The sequence below is a fragment of the Phyllostomus hastatus genome, unplaced genomic scaffold (genome assembly GCF_019186645.2).
Source record: "Phyllostomus hastatus isolate PE091 unplaced genomic scaffold, TTU_PhHast_1.1 phas_scaffold_46, whole genome shotgun sequence".
NCBI lineage: Eukaryota > Metazoa > Chordata > Mammalia > Chiroptera > Phyllostomidae > Phyllostomus > Phyllostomus hastatus.
The window spans coordinates 19254039-19270254 of NW_025334032.1; the positions used below are offsets into that span (position 1 = coordinate 19254039).

At 41.4% G+C, this 16216-nt stretch overlaps 1 protein-coding gene across 1 annotated transcript in view; it reads left to right on the forward strand.

The window, feature by feature from the left end:
- The window catches only part of CDC16 (cell division cycle 16), a 42978-nt gene extending 29387 nt beyond the window's left edge, over positions 1–13591 (forward strand). The window contains exon 20 of the mRNA XM_045821691.1: positions 13018–13591. The gene's annotated coding sequence lies outside the window, so the exon portion shown is untranslated. The remainder of the gene's footprint in view (positions 1–13017) is intronic.
- The last annotated feature ends 2625 nt before the right edge of the window (positions 13592–16216 follow it).

The following is a 16216-nucleotide window of genomic DNA, read 5'->3' on the forward strand; positions in this document are numbered from 1 at the left end:
AGCTCTTTATAGGTATTGCATGTTTTTTGTTCCTCAGCTCCCCTTTTACTGCATTATTTTGCATTTAGTTAATTTTGTATGTGTGCTGTGCCATTTTAATACTCTGCATTTTAGTTTATGTCTTCATGGCTACCTTGAGGATTACAATTTACACCTTAAACTTATGACAACCTAGTTGTAGTAATTCCAGTTAGGTGTTTTTCTTGTTTTTAATCCTCACCCAAAGACACATTAGAGAGAGGGGAAAGGTGGGGAAAAGAGAGGAAGAAAAACATTGATGTCACAGAGAAACATCAATTGGTTGCCTTTCGTACACGCCCCAGCTGGGGACCGCACCCACAACCTAGGCATGTGCCCTGACCAGGAATTGACTCCGCTGCCTTTCAGTTTACTGGATGACACTCCAACCAACTACACCACACCGAACAGGGCTCAATTTAGTTTAATAGTGTAGAAACTGATGCCATACACCTGTACCCTCTTCCTTTAATATTGTTATTGTCACAAATTCCATTTTTTTTCATTGTGTTCCCACTAACATTGTTTTATAATTACTTTTTTACTCATTTGAATTTGAAATCATGTAGGAAAAGAGGAGTTACAACCAAAAATACACCAATACTGGCTTTCATATTTACTGTGTAGTTATCTGTACAATTGTTCTTTATTTCTTTATATTATTTCAAGTTACTGTTCGACACCTTTTCATTTCAGCCTCAAGGGCTCTCTTTGACATTTGTCATAGGGCGCGTCTGCCAGTAACAGACTTCCTTATTGACTTCTGTTTATTGAGAGAGTTTAAATTTCTCCCTAATTCTTGGAGGATAGTTGTACCAGATATGAATTGTTGGTTGGCAGTGTTTTCTTTCAGAGCTTTAACTATGTGCTCCCACTGCCTCTGACATCCATTGTTTCTGGTGAAAAACCAACTCTGAATTATGTTGAGACTCACCTGTACCTGACAAGTAGCTTCTCTTGCTACTTTAAAGATCTGTCTTTGTCTTTTGACCATTTAACTCTAGTGTACCTCGGCGTGAATCTGTTCAAGTTTATATTGCTTGGAGTTTTATAGATGTGTAGATTCATGTCTTTCATCAGACTTGGGGATTTCTAGTCATTATTTCTTCAAATATTATTTTCTGTCACTTTCTCTTCTTAAATTACTGTAATGCATATTTTGGAATGTTTGGTGATTTGCCATGGGTCTTTTAGGTTTTGTTCATTTTTCTTTATTCTATTTTTCACAGAGTTTTTTCTGTTTGCCTAAATCTGTTGTTTATCTCCTCTAGTAAATTCTTTTAGCTACCATACTGTTTAGTTCCAGAATTTCTATTTGGTTCCTTTTTACAATTTCCATCCTTTTATTGATATTTTCTGTCATTGTTCACCCATCATTCTTCTAACTCCTTTAGTTCATTATCCATGGATCTTTCAGCCTTTTTGAGCATATTTGATAGAGATGATTAACATCTTTGATTAATAATTTCAATACCTGAGCTTTCTCTGAGATAATTTCTGTCAATTATTTTTTCCTGTGAAAGGGCCATATTTTCCAGTTTATTTGTATGCTTTATAGTTTTTTTGAGAATATATTTTGAGTATCACAGTATGACGACTCTGGAATTCAGATTTTACCCTCTGTAGGAGCTGGTTTTGTTATTTGTTGAGGGCTTCTGTTGTCCATTTGTCTAGCGAGTATTCAAAAGTCTGTATTCCTTGCTGTGTGCAGTTACTGAAGTTCCTGTTCTGTTGTCTCTCTAGTCAGCCTGTGACTGACAGATTTTTTTAATGTCTGAATCTTAAAAAAAAAAAGTATGTGTCTAAATTTTCTGATTGATGCTGCCAGGGAAATTGCTGCAGCCTTAGGGGGTCAGAGCAAGATCAGATCGAGTCAAGCATTTATGCTGATCCCTTGGAGCTGAGAGGCAGGCGTACGTACAACTCCTGATTCTTAGAGGACAGTCTCCCTTCTGTCAGCCTTTGGACCAGGCTCTTCTCCCACGGCAGGGAATAGTTGGTGGTTCCTCTCCACGAAGGACCGTTATCAAACAGCCAGGGTTTTGTTCTGTTTTGTTTGTCATGAAGTATTCCCCTGGTGCCCATTGTACCTGCCTGATCAGCTTCCAAAAATTAATTCTGATGATTTTTTTTCATCTGAATGGCTTTGGTGGAGGGATTGGCCCCTGTAGCTTCCTTCTCTGCCACTTTCTGTGATGTCACTGCTGTGTCTTAAAACTGTAGCTAGATTTTTTTCCTATTACTGTGATAAATGTTGGGAGTCACATAAAATTATCTACAGTATATACCAAAATTAATTAAAACACTCAAAGATCATAATTGTATTTAAGCTAATAAATTCAACTAACTAGTAAGCACATTTTGTGACACTTTTAAAAAGCCAAAAGAATTGAACAAATTTTGTCACTAACTTACAATTTTGTTTTACAAAATAAATGTGATCTACTGTTATCTAAATGTTTACATCCTTGTGTGTAGGACTTGAGATGAGTTTTACCTACTTTCTCACATACTAACCTGATGATATTCCTTTTAACTGTTGCTAAATGTTGTAAGCTCTCTTGACTTGTTTTTATTCAGTCATTTCAGCAGCATTTGCACTTGTCTCACACAGGGATGAGATTGAAAACTGAATTGATGTGAAGTAAGTAGGTGATCAGTAAAGACATGTAATTTTTAATACGTCATAGCTAGGTAATGAGTAAAAGCATCTGGAATCAGCTATGGTAGAGCTGATTGAAATGATATGCTGCATTTATTGGTGTGAAGAAAGAAAAGTTCTCATTCAGTTTTACACATTGTCAAGTGATTTATTTTGTGAAAGATGTTAAAATTTTTCTCTTTAGAAAATTTATACTCTTCAAAGTTTATATAAAAAATTTACTAAGTCTCTAATCTTTAAATATTTTCTTACCTCTTCACTGAAATCAGCACAAGACAAGATCTTACTGTGATTTCATGGGTGATACCTGCAATAAGCAAACATCACTTTCATTAGTCATTTTAATAAAGATGTATGCTTCATTTACAGAAATTCTTTCAAGTTCTCATCCTGACTCGCTCATGAATATTCTAGTTTTTCATAAAAAATTCTGTATTCCAAGACATTTATTCACAGCTTCATTAACAAATAAGATATTGCACAGAAATGAATTTTTCAGGCACCTGAAATGCTCCTTAAACACCAAAACTTATTAACCTAAAATGCATTCCAGATGGTTCCACCTATTTTTTTTTTTTTTTTTTAGTTAGGAAGAGAGGGAGAGAAACATCAATGTGTGATTGCCTCTTGCAAGCCCCCTACTGGGGACCCGGCCCACAGCTGAGGCATGTGCCTTAGAGTGGGAATCAAACCCACAACCCTTTGGTTCGCAGGGCAGCACTAAATCCATTGAGCCACACCAGCCAGGGCTCTACCTTCTTAATGTAGAAATACAGTAGCTAAGGTAGAAAAAAATGTATACACCAGTAATATACAAGGCAGAAAAATACTAGCTCTTATTTTGTGAGGCTCCCACTAGTAATGCTGTCTACCGATGAGGAATCAGCACTGCCAATGAGGCATCCATCTCCCAATCTCTGGCTCAGCTCATCACCGAGAATGTCAGTTTCATGTAATGAGGCGCTTAGATACCATGACCTACCAGTATTTAGACTCAAGTAGTATGTTATGAGTTTTATTTTTCTTTTAAATGGCTTTTCTATCTCTTTGTCATTTTTTTATTCTTACCTAAGGGCATGCTTATTGATTTTAGACAGTGGGGAAGGGAAGGAGAGAGAAAGAAAAGCATTGATGTAAAAGAGAATCATTGATTGGTTGCCTCCTGCACATACCCTGACGAGGGACCCAACCTGCCCCCTAGTTATGTGCCCTGCCTGGATTCAAACCTGTGACCTTCTGGTTCATGGGAAAATACTCCAACCAGCTAAGCCACACCAGCCAAGATATATGTGTCTCTTTTTATGCCTCCCCTTCTCTTTAGCTGGGGCTAGAAATTCAAATGACTAAACTTAAAATTTCATTTTAAAAATAAAAAGGAATATATCTTTTTAACATTTATTTTGCCCACCAGATCAAGATATTTCTTCATTTATCATCTATGATGTTTTTAGGTTTCTGGAAAGCAAACTCCTGACAGTGAGCCATTACCTTACAGACAGTACTTTAAGACAAAAGGCAATCGGGCTGCGAACCAGGCATCGCAGGTTCGATTCCCAGTCAGGGCACATGCCTAGGTTGCAGGCCATGGCCCCCAGCAACCGCACATTGATGTTTCTCTCTCTTTCTCCCCCCTTTCCCCCCTTTCCTCTCTACAAATAAATAAATAAAATCTTTAAAAAAACAAAACAAAAAAAGACAAAAGGCAAAAGCTTCCAGGCATTTGACTAAGCTGCTTTTCAGATCAACAATTTAATACCAATGTTTAGACTTCGGAGTCTATCAAAAAGGTCATGTGTAATTATACTGCCACATATTTTCATGTTACTGCCCAGTTCTCTAGCACCTCACAGTGATGCATAGTTTTCTAAAAGCTATCCTTATTTCCCTCTTCAAAGTGGCTCTGCTGGCACCTTCCAAGGAAAATGGGAGAGTTATATTCACCAGGTGATTGTAAGTCACTGTCAACCACCAATTAGATCTATGCTCTCAAGTGAAACAGCCTTTCCTATGACATACATTTAGCCTAGGACCACATTTATGAGTGGAGTGTTAAGCAAAAACAAAGTTACTGTGTTCACTCTGATGTTTCAAGATGATTTATTACTGGTTTGTTTTGCTGTAGCTCTCTACGTATATAAAATAGAACATTTTAACAAGCTGGATGATGTGTAGGAAGCTACAGGTTTTTTTAAAGACCCTATTTATTTTTAGAGATGGGAAGGGAAGGAGAAAGAGAGGAAGAGAAACCAGTGTGTGGTTGCCTCTCCCCCATCCCCTACTGGGGACCTGGTCTGCAACCCAGGCATGTGCCTTGACTGGGAATCAAACCCTTTGATTCACACAGCCCGTGCTCAATCCACTGAGCTACACCAGCCAGAACAGAGGCTACATTTTTTAATGACTTTTTTTTTTCATCTAAAATCATAAGCTATTTTGCCTATTGTATTTCATTTACTATATCTTGACATTTGCATTATATACTTTTATTTAAAGAATAATTTCAGCAGACAAACCTGAATTGTGAAATTCTGTCATTTTTGTGAATCCATTTTTCTGAATTTCATTTGTGATAACAGGCAGTACAGAAACAGAGGGTCTTTAACAATTGACAGTGGTGTCTGTACTTAGGGAAAGAATCATTTGGACATTTTGCTGGCTCAATTGACAAGAAATAGGTCATGAAGCTAATAGGTCATGAAGAAACATGCAGCCATTGTTAATATAATGAGAACAGTTTGTGAGACATCAGTGTAACCTGGCAGCCAAGAAGAGTAGACTGGAACATGCATGTGTGAACAATGATGACTTCACTGTACTAGTTAGTGGGGGTGGTAGACGCTATTGAGTGAGCAGGTGTACTGTGTGGCCGCCCCATTCAAAATGAGCAAGTAGAGCAATGAATCTGCATCAAATTTTGCATTAAGCTTGAACATTCCTCCGTGGAAATTAGATGACTCAGAAGGCTTAGGGAGACAATGCAGCACAAGTAAGAGTGGCACAAATGCTTCAGATATGGTTGAAAATCTGTTGAAAGTGACCCATGTTCTGGAAGGCCTGCTGATGCAGACCCTGGCCAGCAGTATCCGTGGTGTTGTGGATGCAACAAACAAATTCACATGGACTACCAAAGTCCTGTGGAGAAAAAGGGACAGCATGGCCACTGTCTGAGAGAGAGAGAGAGAGCGCCCCGACCCTTGCCTGGACAGGCTTTTATTGTTTTTAAATAGCATACATCAAAGAAGGTTTTCATTCATTATGCTCAGGTTTGCTTTAGGTGATTACTTTTTACAGATAACAAAGGAAAGGATGTTACTGATGACTTCTTACAGATTAACAAGGAAAAATGTTGCAAATGCAAGGGAACAATAAGAGGGATTGGTCTGGTTACACTCTGTCCTTGGAAGAATTAGCACAGACTTCAGGAAGTTACTTCAAAGATATACAGTAAGCATTTGCTGCTTCAACTCAGGGTGAGCGAGTTTTAGCAAGAGGAAGACTCAAAGCAGCCTAGGTATAATGCAGGCCTGGTTTCCCACAGGAAAGCTGATCTGTGGGCTTGGCTCCTATGTGCCAACTTGTGCCTGCTGGTTTTCTGATAGGGCTGGGCTACATTTGCCATTGCCAGGCAAACCAGTTCCCTATAATTCCCCCCTTGTTTTTAGTTAGGACTCCCACAAACTTGGTACTTGCTGGTCTCTTATATGACCCTGGGAAAATAATTTGCAAATGAATCAAAGTATATACAAAGCATTATTAGAATCAGTAAACAACCGGCAGCTCCAAAGACTCACACTCAGTTTAAGTCCATCAAACCCATTTTTGGGGTTTAGCCAGCCGAGATTAGCATAGAGGGTTTGAAAAACCACCTGCTTGGTTAAGCGTTTGAATGTCCTGCAACTGCTGATGCAGCTCTAGCTGCATTTTATCAATTTGTCCTTTTAAATTGGTAGAAAAAGCCCCTCTTAGGCAATGTTGAATGTCACTCCAGGAGTGCTGGCTGGAATTCCGCTGGAGTGGGGTGACACACAGCTTGGAGAATCCAGGGTCACAGGTCAGCCATTGGGGGGTCATTAGTGTGTCCTGGCACTCGCCGATCCAGTCAAGTATTGATTCGACTGCAGAAAGGCAAGTCAGGATCTATTGATCAATATGACCCTGTTGGCGCATTTCTAAGGTAGTGTTTATTAAGAGAACATCAATAGTGTGAGCAGTTTGAATTGAGTCAACGAGGGCAGCGGTTGCCATGGCAGCAGTAGCTGTGACACCTATAGCAGAGACAATGCAATTAGGGTGCCGATGAATCGTCAAACTCGTAAGGAGGACAACACGTTAAATGCTGTAATGCCGTTGGGATCCTCCCATTCTCTGGTTACATCAACTGGCACCCATATTTGAGTTTGTCTTGTGACTATATAAACTGTAGTGAGGTTTGGCTGAGTAATATTGAGATGGGTAAGGCAGCTGACATGTATGGAGCCTGCAGGGACATGCAGAGAATACATTTTTGCCGATTCATTGTAAAAGACCTGGGCTGTCCCTGGGCTTGCTAAAAACAGGTAGGGGTAAGAGGTACAAACCGTGACCCAGTCTTGTTCTGGAGGATCAACCTGGTACCAACATCCCAGAACACCTTTAGGGTCACAACCAATTTTTATATATGGATGCTTCCTAGTAATAAAGGCAAACCCATTTTCCAAGAGTTACAATGTCACGGGCTAGTGTGGTTAGGAGAAACAATTCTGGTAATAGGTGCTCCGGTGTAGGGCACCTCCCGCCACATAGTAGTATATAGGTGTTGAGGCTGAGCCAGAATTGTTGGATCAGGCTTAGCTAATATTCTCTGGTTAGCTCCCCAATTCTCCACTACCAAAGAATTTTTGGGGAGAAAAGCAATGGTGGCATTTGGTCCTCAGCATGAAGACTAGAAGACTGAGTCTTTATGGCTACTGTCCAAGGTACAAGGAAAAACCGGAGGGGGATTGGAAGTATGGTAGACCCCCTCATGAGTACGCAGGCCAGTGCTGACTACCATGGAAAGCTGATAGTAGTTACTACGTTGCTTCTTGTTTGCAGCTAAAGTTGTTCTTTTAAAGGAAAGCACAAAGTGTTAAGAAGGACAGAAAAACTCGTAAGTGTTCAGCAACATAAACTGTTTTTTGGTGCTGGTAACCAGTGCTTATTTTCTTCTAGTGGGCCATCAGGGGGCATCCACACTCCTCTGGTCCACTGAGTATTGTTAGTGGGAGAGGGAGGCTCAACATTCCACCAGGTATGGAATGTTAAATACTGTGGATCAATAACATGGCCCCAATAGATAGAAGAGGGATTAGCCTCCGTAGCCAGGCCCTGCCACCCTAGACAAAGTATAATGGCAATTAAAAGCAAAGTTTTAGCCGAATTGGCTGACAGCACTGCTAGGTAAGCGATAAACCTGTTTTCTGGGCTATCTTCTACCCTTGTTTCAGCAAGAGTATCCTTGGCTCAAGCATTAAGAGCCTTGATGTCACCCCATGTAGTGGGGGTACACCTAAAGGGAACATTATGGGGCTCCTGGGGGGGGTTGTTGCCCTCTGCAGGAGGCTTCTGAGCCTCGGCCCCTATCATTGGGGCAGGCCCCTTCCTCCGTTGGCGGACCCAGACCTGTGTGTACGCCGTGAGGGTCCAGTTTCTTTCTGGTGGCTCAGTGTCAGCTGGGCCATCAGGTCTGTCAGTTGATTGGTTCTCGCCTCCCGATGGCAGAGCTCGACGTCTGTCCCGCTCATGATAAGGTTTTACTCTTTTTGCTGGTAGTCAGACAGTGCCTGTAGGAGTGGAAACATGCATACCCTCCTCCCCATGTTAAGAGGTCTGCAGGGCCCTGCCAAGTGCCATCTCCTAGTGGATCGCTATATAAAACCTGACAGTGACCAGAGGGGAGAGGGGAGGGAATTTCTCCCTATTCAGGGGAGAATGGGAAGGATTTACAGGAACAAGTATGGAGGACACATGGACAAAAACTGGGGGAGGGGGGTGGAAATGGGAGGGAGGTGGGGAGAGATGGATGGGGTGGGTTGGAATGGGAGTAAAGGGCAGAACACTGTACTTGAACAATGATTAAAATAAAATTTGAAAAAAGGAAAAAAAATTAAAAAACAAACCTGAAGCTAAGGTGATTTTGACTCTTGTCTGAAAATGTTTTTCAATTGGAGTGCAGAGTGATTCTTCACAATTCAGAGAATTGTAGGTAAACATGGCTAACGTAGTCAATTTTGAGGGGAGGACTCATGGCTCCCATTTTTGTTTTTTAAGAAGATTTTTAAAGGTATGATGAGCCCATTCTACAATTGCCTGACTGGTTGGATGGTAAGGTATTCCTGTTTTATGTTGGATATCCCAATGCTGAAGAACCTAGGTAGAATGGACAAGTTATCTGGGGCCATTATCAGTTTTAATTTGCTGAGGCCATCCTAAATGACTAAAGGCCTCAAGCCAGTGGGCTTGTATATTTTTTTGCAGATTCTCCTGTTAAAGTAGATGCATGTAAGGCACCAGAATAAGTATCAATAGAAATATGAATGTATTTGAATTTTCCAGAGGGAGGGTAATGAGTGACATCTGTTTGCCAAATTATTTGAGAACCTAGTCCTCGAGAATTAGCTCCCGTAGATGGAGGTAGCTTGGTAAGGGCTTGGCAGTCAGGACATTATTTAATAATTTGCTTAGCTTGGGAGCGAGGAATGTTAACTTGCTTTCAGAGTGCCTGGCTGTTTTGATGAAAAAACTGATGAGAAGCTGCTGCCTGCTGGAAGGCAGGAAGGACACCAAGGCATCATCTGCCTTATTGTTACCATCCACCAGGGGGCCTGAATGGGATCCAATATGACTAATGAAGAGGGAGTGTTCTTGCTTGTCAAGGAGGGACTGTAGAGTCAAAAATAGGTTAAGTAGATTGGGGTCAATAGAAGTCTTAATGCATCATCTAGATGCAGAATAGTATAAATAGTATATCCTGAGTCACAGACTATATTCAGAGATTCCTGGGACCACTGCCGCAGGGCCATGGTTGCAGTAAAAAGCTGGGCCCTTTGAGTAGAGGAATGTTCTGAGGACACAAAATTTCTCCAGTTTTTGCCTTCTTGCCAGGCAATAGCAGCCCGTCTGGTTTTTCTGGACCCGTCAAGAAATATGGTTCTTGCCCCAGTTACTGGTGTTGGGCTGACTTTTTCTTCTAGCCTTATTCAAAGAATAGAATGTTTTGAAGCAATCTGTCTGAGGGAAGATTAATTTCTAGTCCTCCTACAAAGTTAGCTATAGCACACTAAAATTCTAAAGATTGAGCTGTTCATTGTTGTAAATAAATCTGAGTAAGGGGGCGTGAATAAAGGCAGGATCACATCCAACTAACTGCTGTGTTCGCTCACGCCCTTTTATAATAAGATGGCACAATGCAGTTATGTAGGTGGTAATATCAGTGTTGTGGTTGATAAGTCAGGAAGAGCTACTCTATCATAGCTAAGTGGGTGACAGCTGTCCTATAAGGCCTATTAGGGTGCATAACGTTGGGAAGCAGAAAAGCTGGACAGGAGACAGTGGATCAATTCTAATTGTCACTGCTGAATATGTTGATTTACTATAGGTAATTCTTTTTTATAACTATTATCTCCTTTTTTTTTTAAAGATTTTTTTATTTGTTTATTTTCAGAGGGGAAGGGAGGGAGATAGACAGAGAGAGAGAGAAACATCAATGTGCGGTTGCTGGGGGTTATGGCCTGCAACCCAGGCATGTACCCTGGTTGGGAATCGAACCTGGGACACTTTGGTTCCCAGTCCACGCTCAATCCACTGAGCTATGCCAGCCAGGGCTTTACTATAGGTAATTCTTGTAGGGACTTGGTGGGGGGGGGGCAATTTTCTAGGAGAATTGAGATCTAGGTCCCCTTTAAGGTCATTAAGTGAGTTAATTGTTGGGTAGGTATTCTAAGGCTGGGTGGCACCCAGTTGATTGCTTCCAGGAGTTGTTGGGGGCGATGAAGAGTAAAATCCTTGGGTGGATTAATTTGAAGGACTTGAGGCCAAATTGTCCTATTAAAAAGGATGTAGCTTAAATATTTCCAAGGCTCTGAACTCTGGATCTTTTCTGGAGCAATTACTAGACCAGCAGAGGCCAGAGTTTTTAAGAAAGAAGGTTTTTGCTAAAATATCTTGGGGAACTGCGATCAGAATGTCACCCATGTATTGATAAATAACACTTTGGGGAAATAAACTTACTGGCTGAATGGCTGATGAACAAAATGCTGACAAGTAGTGGGACAATTTAACATCCACTGACGTAAAAACTTCCAATGAAATCGCTCTAAAGGTTGTGAATTATTAAACATAGGGACTGAAAAAGCAAATCTCTCACGATCCGTTTTAGCTAAGTCTATGATAAAGAAACAGGCCTTTAATTTTTCATATTACTTTTCCTGTTTAGCCCCAGGGGTCTGATTCTTGCCCTCCTGGGAGGGGTCCTCTTGGCTTTAAGCCCTAACCCTTGGCTTCCCAGTTCGCAAGGGGCAGGGAGCAGTACAAACGAGGGTCCAAGTGGCGGCTGAAAAACAGCGTCAGTTTTAAAAGTGCCATTTTTTTTTCTCTGCTTGGAAAGACAGGCCCCCTGCTGTTTCTACAAGCTGCAATGAGTTTGAGCAGTAAGTTGATTGCCCTGTTGTTCTCAGGACCTGGTAGTTCCTAGGTTCAAAGTTTGCAAGTAAAGTGGGAAGGATGGGGGGAGGGCTCTACTTAAATATGTTTTAGACAAAAGTGGATACGCACCAAGAGCCTTTTGTGACTCTATTCACTAACCGTTCCTTCTGGGAGAATGGACAGTTCTTCCCCAAGGAAATAATCAGTGTTTACAGGTACTGAGTTAAAAAATGGTGGTTAGTCTTCCCTGGAGAAAGGCTAGTTCTCTCTGGGAGACAGTACACCTATATTTCATTTTTACAATAAAGGGTCACAGCTCTGGCTTAAACAAGGAGGATTCTTGATATTTCTTTAACACGTCACACCCCCCATCCCACTTATAGCATGATTTAGATCGACAAATTTATGAACACATTCACAACTTTCAGAAACAGTTTTTTCCTCCACTGGCAAATACTTCAACACTTTTTTTTTTTTTTTTTGTGATCACTGCATTCCTTGAGTGTGCTGAAAAGTGAGCTGTCTCATTATCTAGTGCCTTTGATAACTTTAGGGAGGCTGGAGAAGAGGGAGGGAGGATACTAAACTTGGCACGGCTTGTTCCCAGGACCAAAGCAGTCCCTGGGCCTCCAGAAGGGGGATTCAGAGTGGTTAAAAGGCACATTTTCTTGTTTTTTTTTTTCCTCTTCCTGCACTTTTTACTGTCTGAGAGGAGTGAGATCTTTTTCCCTCTTTAAGCAATCAATTTAAATTATTTCTGAGTAGAATCCTTATGATGTAACATTAGAGATCTCATTCCATTTACCAGAGGTTTAGCAAAATATTTTGAGACTGAGCTGTTCCTTTCAAAACAGAAACAAAAACAAAATTCAAGCAAACTGGTATTTTAAAATTAAATCCTCTAGCTTTAGAATCTTATCTCACACCACCTGGTGCTATTTGACCTTCTGCCCAACTTTTTCCTAAATAGCTAAGTCTAAAGATCCCTTATGAGGGAGACATCCAACAGCCTTAAAAAGCTGCTGAGTTACCTTAAAACGCTGGTCCTGTTCCTTAGAGAGCCTGTTCCCCATGATTGAGGGTTTGTAGAAACCTTTAAAGAAATTTTTTAACAAATAAAAGAAACTTTTCTGAAATCCCTCTCTCCGCAAGCGCGGCAATTACAAAACCAGTTTCAGGTTTGTTTTCACTCTGCACCTTTAAATGCCACTTCTTGCTAGTGAGGAGTGCAGTGAGTCGAAATGTACTGTTGGCGGAAGACAGTCAGGGAAGGGTACCGGACATTCCGGGTACTTTAACCCTGCTTATGTTTCTTGGGTCCTCCCCCAAGCATTTAAGACTGTGAGGGGGGACTTGAAGTGCTAGGTGACCAACCTTTATATCACACTTTCCTGGACAAGCCAGAAGTTAGATTAAGTCATTTTGGAGGTCCCTCCCTACAAGGCACCTACACGTCTCGGGAATTAATCCCAGACACCCTCCCAAGGTTCCGACTCACATGGGAATACTGAATTTCTCCAGCCGGGGAGAGGAAGTGCCTTTTGTCTTCAGAGCTTGACAAATGTCAAAAGCTCTCATACAAAACCTGGTACTAACACTAATTTGTTCTGGAAAGTGATCTTCGGAGTCCAGTCAAAACCAAAACACTCATTCACTATTCGCTTTTCCTTATGCAGGCGGATGGAGGGAAAAGGCAAAAGAGGCAAAATCAAAAGGACTGCAAGAGGCTACCTGAAAGAAAGAATCTGCTGAGATGCTTGTAAATAGCCTTGTAACTAGTTGCTGTTTTTAAAGCTGATTAAAGGGAAAGTCTTTGCTCTTTCTTTCAAGCCTAGACCTAGTTGGGGGTTGTTTCACAGGGATGGGCTTGTGAGTGTTTTCACAGTGTGCCTCTTGTTGCATGGATTTGTGCTTATGGCTGGCAGGAAACCTAGTGTTCTGTCCTGGTCCATGTTCCTGCTAATCCTCTCATGGGTGTCTATTGCAGTAAGTGTCCTTGTGGCTCTTAATTGCTCACCCTGTGCTGATGAGATTGTGGCAAATACTTGGGAGAGAGAGCAAGGCTCCTCCTCACTAAAGAAGGTGCAGATGCAAAGCAGCCACAAAAGAGGGCAACGCTGGAAGAAACCCCTTTTTCTCTGAAATCCAACATACCCTGAGACCTTACCGAAAAGCACTCGATGTCGTCTGCCCTTACCTGAGCTGATGCGTGCACTCCAACCAAGTTGGTGTGTTGTCCACAATGACGGCTCGCAGCCCTGGGTCCCTGTTTTCAGTGCCAGATGATTCGGACTCTGGCCAGTGGTGTCCGTGGTGTTGTGATTACAATGAACAAATTCACACGGACTACCCAAGTCCTGTGGAGCAAAAGGGACGGCATGGCCACTGTCTGAGAGAGAGAGAGAGAAAGTGCCCCCGCCCTTGCCTGAACAGGCTTTTATTGTTTTTTAATAGCATACATCAAAGAAGATTTTCATTCATTATGCTCAGGTTTGCTTTAGGTGATTACTTTTTATAGATAACAAAGGAAAGTATGTTACTGATGACTTCTTACAGATTAACAGGGAAAAATGTTGCAAATGCAAGGGGACAATAAGAGTAATTGGTCTGGTTACACTCTGTCCTTGGAAGAATTAGCACAGGCTTTAGGAAGTTCCTCTAAAGATATGCAGCAAGCATTTGCTGCTTCAACTCAGGGTGAGGGAGTTTTAGCAAGAGGAAGACTTGAAGCAGCCTAGGTATAATGCAGGCCTGGTTTCCCACGGGAAAGCTGATCTGTGGGCTTGGCTCCTATGTGCCAACTCGTGCCTGCTGGTTTTCTGATAGGGCTGGGCTACATTTGCCATTGCCAGGCGGACTGGTTCCCAATAGCCTGCAACAAGCAGAATACCTGAGGATGTTGAACATGTACAGGATGCAATCACCAAAGATCGGCATCTGACAGTGTGAGAACTAAAGGTTAATCTAGGGTTCCAAAAACTACTGTATCAGAAAGTTTGATGCAGAATCTTGGCATGAATTGTGGCAAAACTCATTCCGAAGCTTCTGCCACCAGAGCAGAAAGAACATCCGGTTGCAGTTGCTAATGAATTGATTTAAAATCCTACCAATGAACTAGATTTCCTCAAGAAGGTCATAACCAGAGATGAATGGTGGGTCTAGGGCTATGATTCTGAAACAAAGGCCCAGCCATCCCAATGAAAGTTACCTGGTTCTCCATGCCCAAAGAAGGTATGGCAAAGTCACATCAAGATCAAGACCATGTTAATCGTTTTTTGACTGGGAAGGTGTTGTCCACCATGAGTACACTCCTCCAGCTGGAACAATGAGTAAGGAGTACTAACTCAATGTCTTGTCAGTTGAGAGATGCATTACAATGATAACGGCTGCAGCTATGAGCAGCTCCATTGTGGCAACATGCCTATTCATGCATCATGTTTTGTGTAGAGTTTCTTGTTGAAACAACAAATCACCCATGTGACTTAGCTCCTGTATAGCCCAGATTTGGTACCCTGCGACTTCTGGCTTTTCCCAAAACAAAAATCACCTTTGAGAGGGAAGTGATTTCAGGCCATCGATGAGATTCAGGAAAATATGATGGGACAGCTGATGGGATGCCAACAAAGGATTTTGCTGTTTTGAACAGTGGAAGAGATGCTGGGAGAACTGTGAGGTCCCGAGGGGCCTACTTCGAAGGACACTGAGGCATCATTGTATTATGTTCAATGTTGTATCTTCTTCAATAAATGTCTCTACTTTTCATAGTACATGGATGAATACTTTCTGGACAGACCTTGCGCACATCCAACAAACAGTGAATACCTGTAAGTGCCAGCTGCAGACCTGAGTTGGGCACAGAGAGTTGAATAAAGATGTATTTCCTGCTTAAGTAAGGGTACAGTTTTGGGTTGTAGGGCACAGACTTCATCCTTCAGACTAGTTATGTAATGTAGTTAACTAGCTCATGGAGCTATGCTCAAGATTCTGGGCCATCTCAAATGAAGCCAGGTTGGCTGGAAGTTGGATGGGCTGAGAGGGCTTCATAGCATAAGCTGTAGCTTCATAGGGTGGGGTTAAAATATGGACATGAGAAAGATCACAAGGTGTTGTGTCTGATTGGGCTTATTGAGAAGCTCAGGTCAGGAGTTATTTTCTCTGATAATTTTGGTGTTATTTAGTTGAGTAATAAAAGGGGTCCCTTGGAGCAAGAGTGCTTCAGTAAGAATAGAAGTGAGGTGTGAGACTTAAGATCCTTTTTATTACCCTTATCTAGACACATCACTAAAGAGCTAAAATTAGATACTGTTATCATTTAATCTGAATTATATATAGAAATTAGAGTGAAGACCTGCAAATTCATGGAGAGCAGGTTTTTAGAAAGATAATCTATATATGTGCTTTGTATTCAAAGACTGCTGAAATACTCAGTTTTTCAAATGAATGGTTTTCATGTTTTTCACTATCAGCCCACTCTCTCCTACTTCTCGCTCACTATGTAGTAAAAGATCTTGTCTGGCAACCACATTTTCATTTTTATCACAGATAAGACAGAGCTTCTAATCAGCATAACTAGGCTTGCTGTACCGACTTCATTTGAGACAAAGAACACTGGATCTGTTCATAGTTTGTGCCACTTTATAATACTAAAACTGTCTGTAGTGGGATACCTTCGGACTTACAAGATGTTCACAGATATTTAGTGGTTCAAGGGTACAGTACTGGATTGTGGTAAGCCTAGATTTACTTCCATTATCAGCCAGCAGCTCCCTTGACCTCTTAATGCCCCAGTTACTCTACTGTCTAGTTTCTTTTTTTATACTTGAAGTTCTTGGGGGAAAGTGCTATGAATGAAATATGCCCAATGTGCTAAAGAAA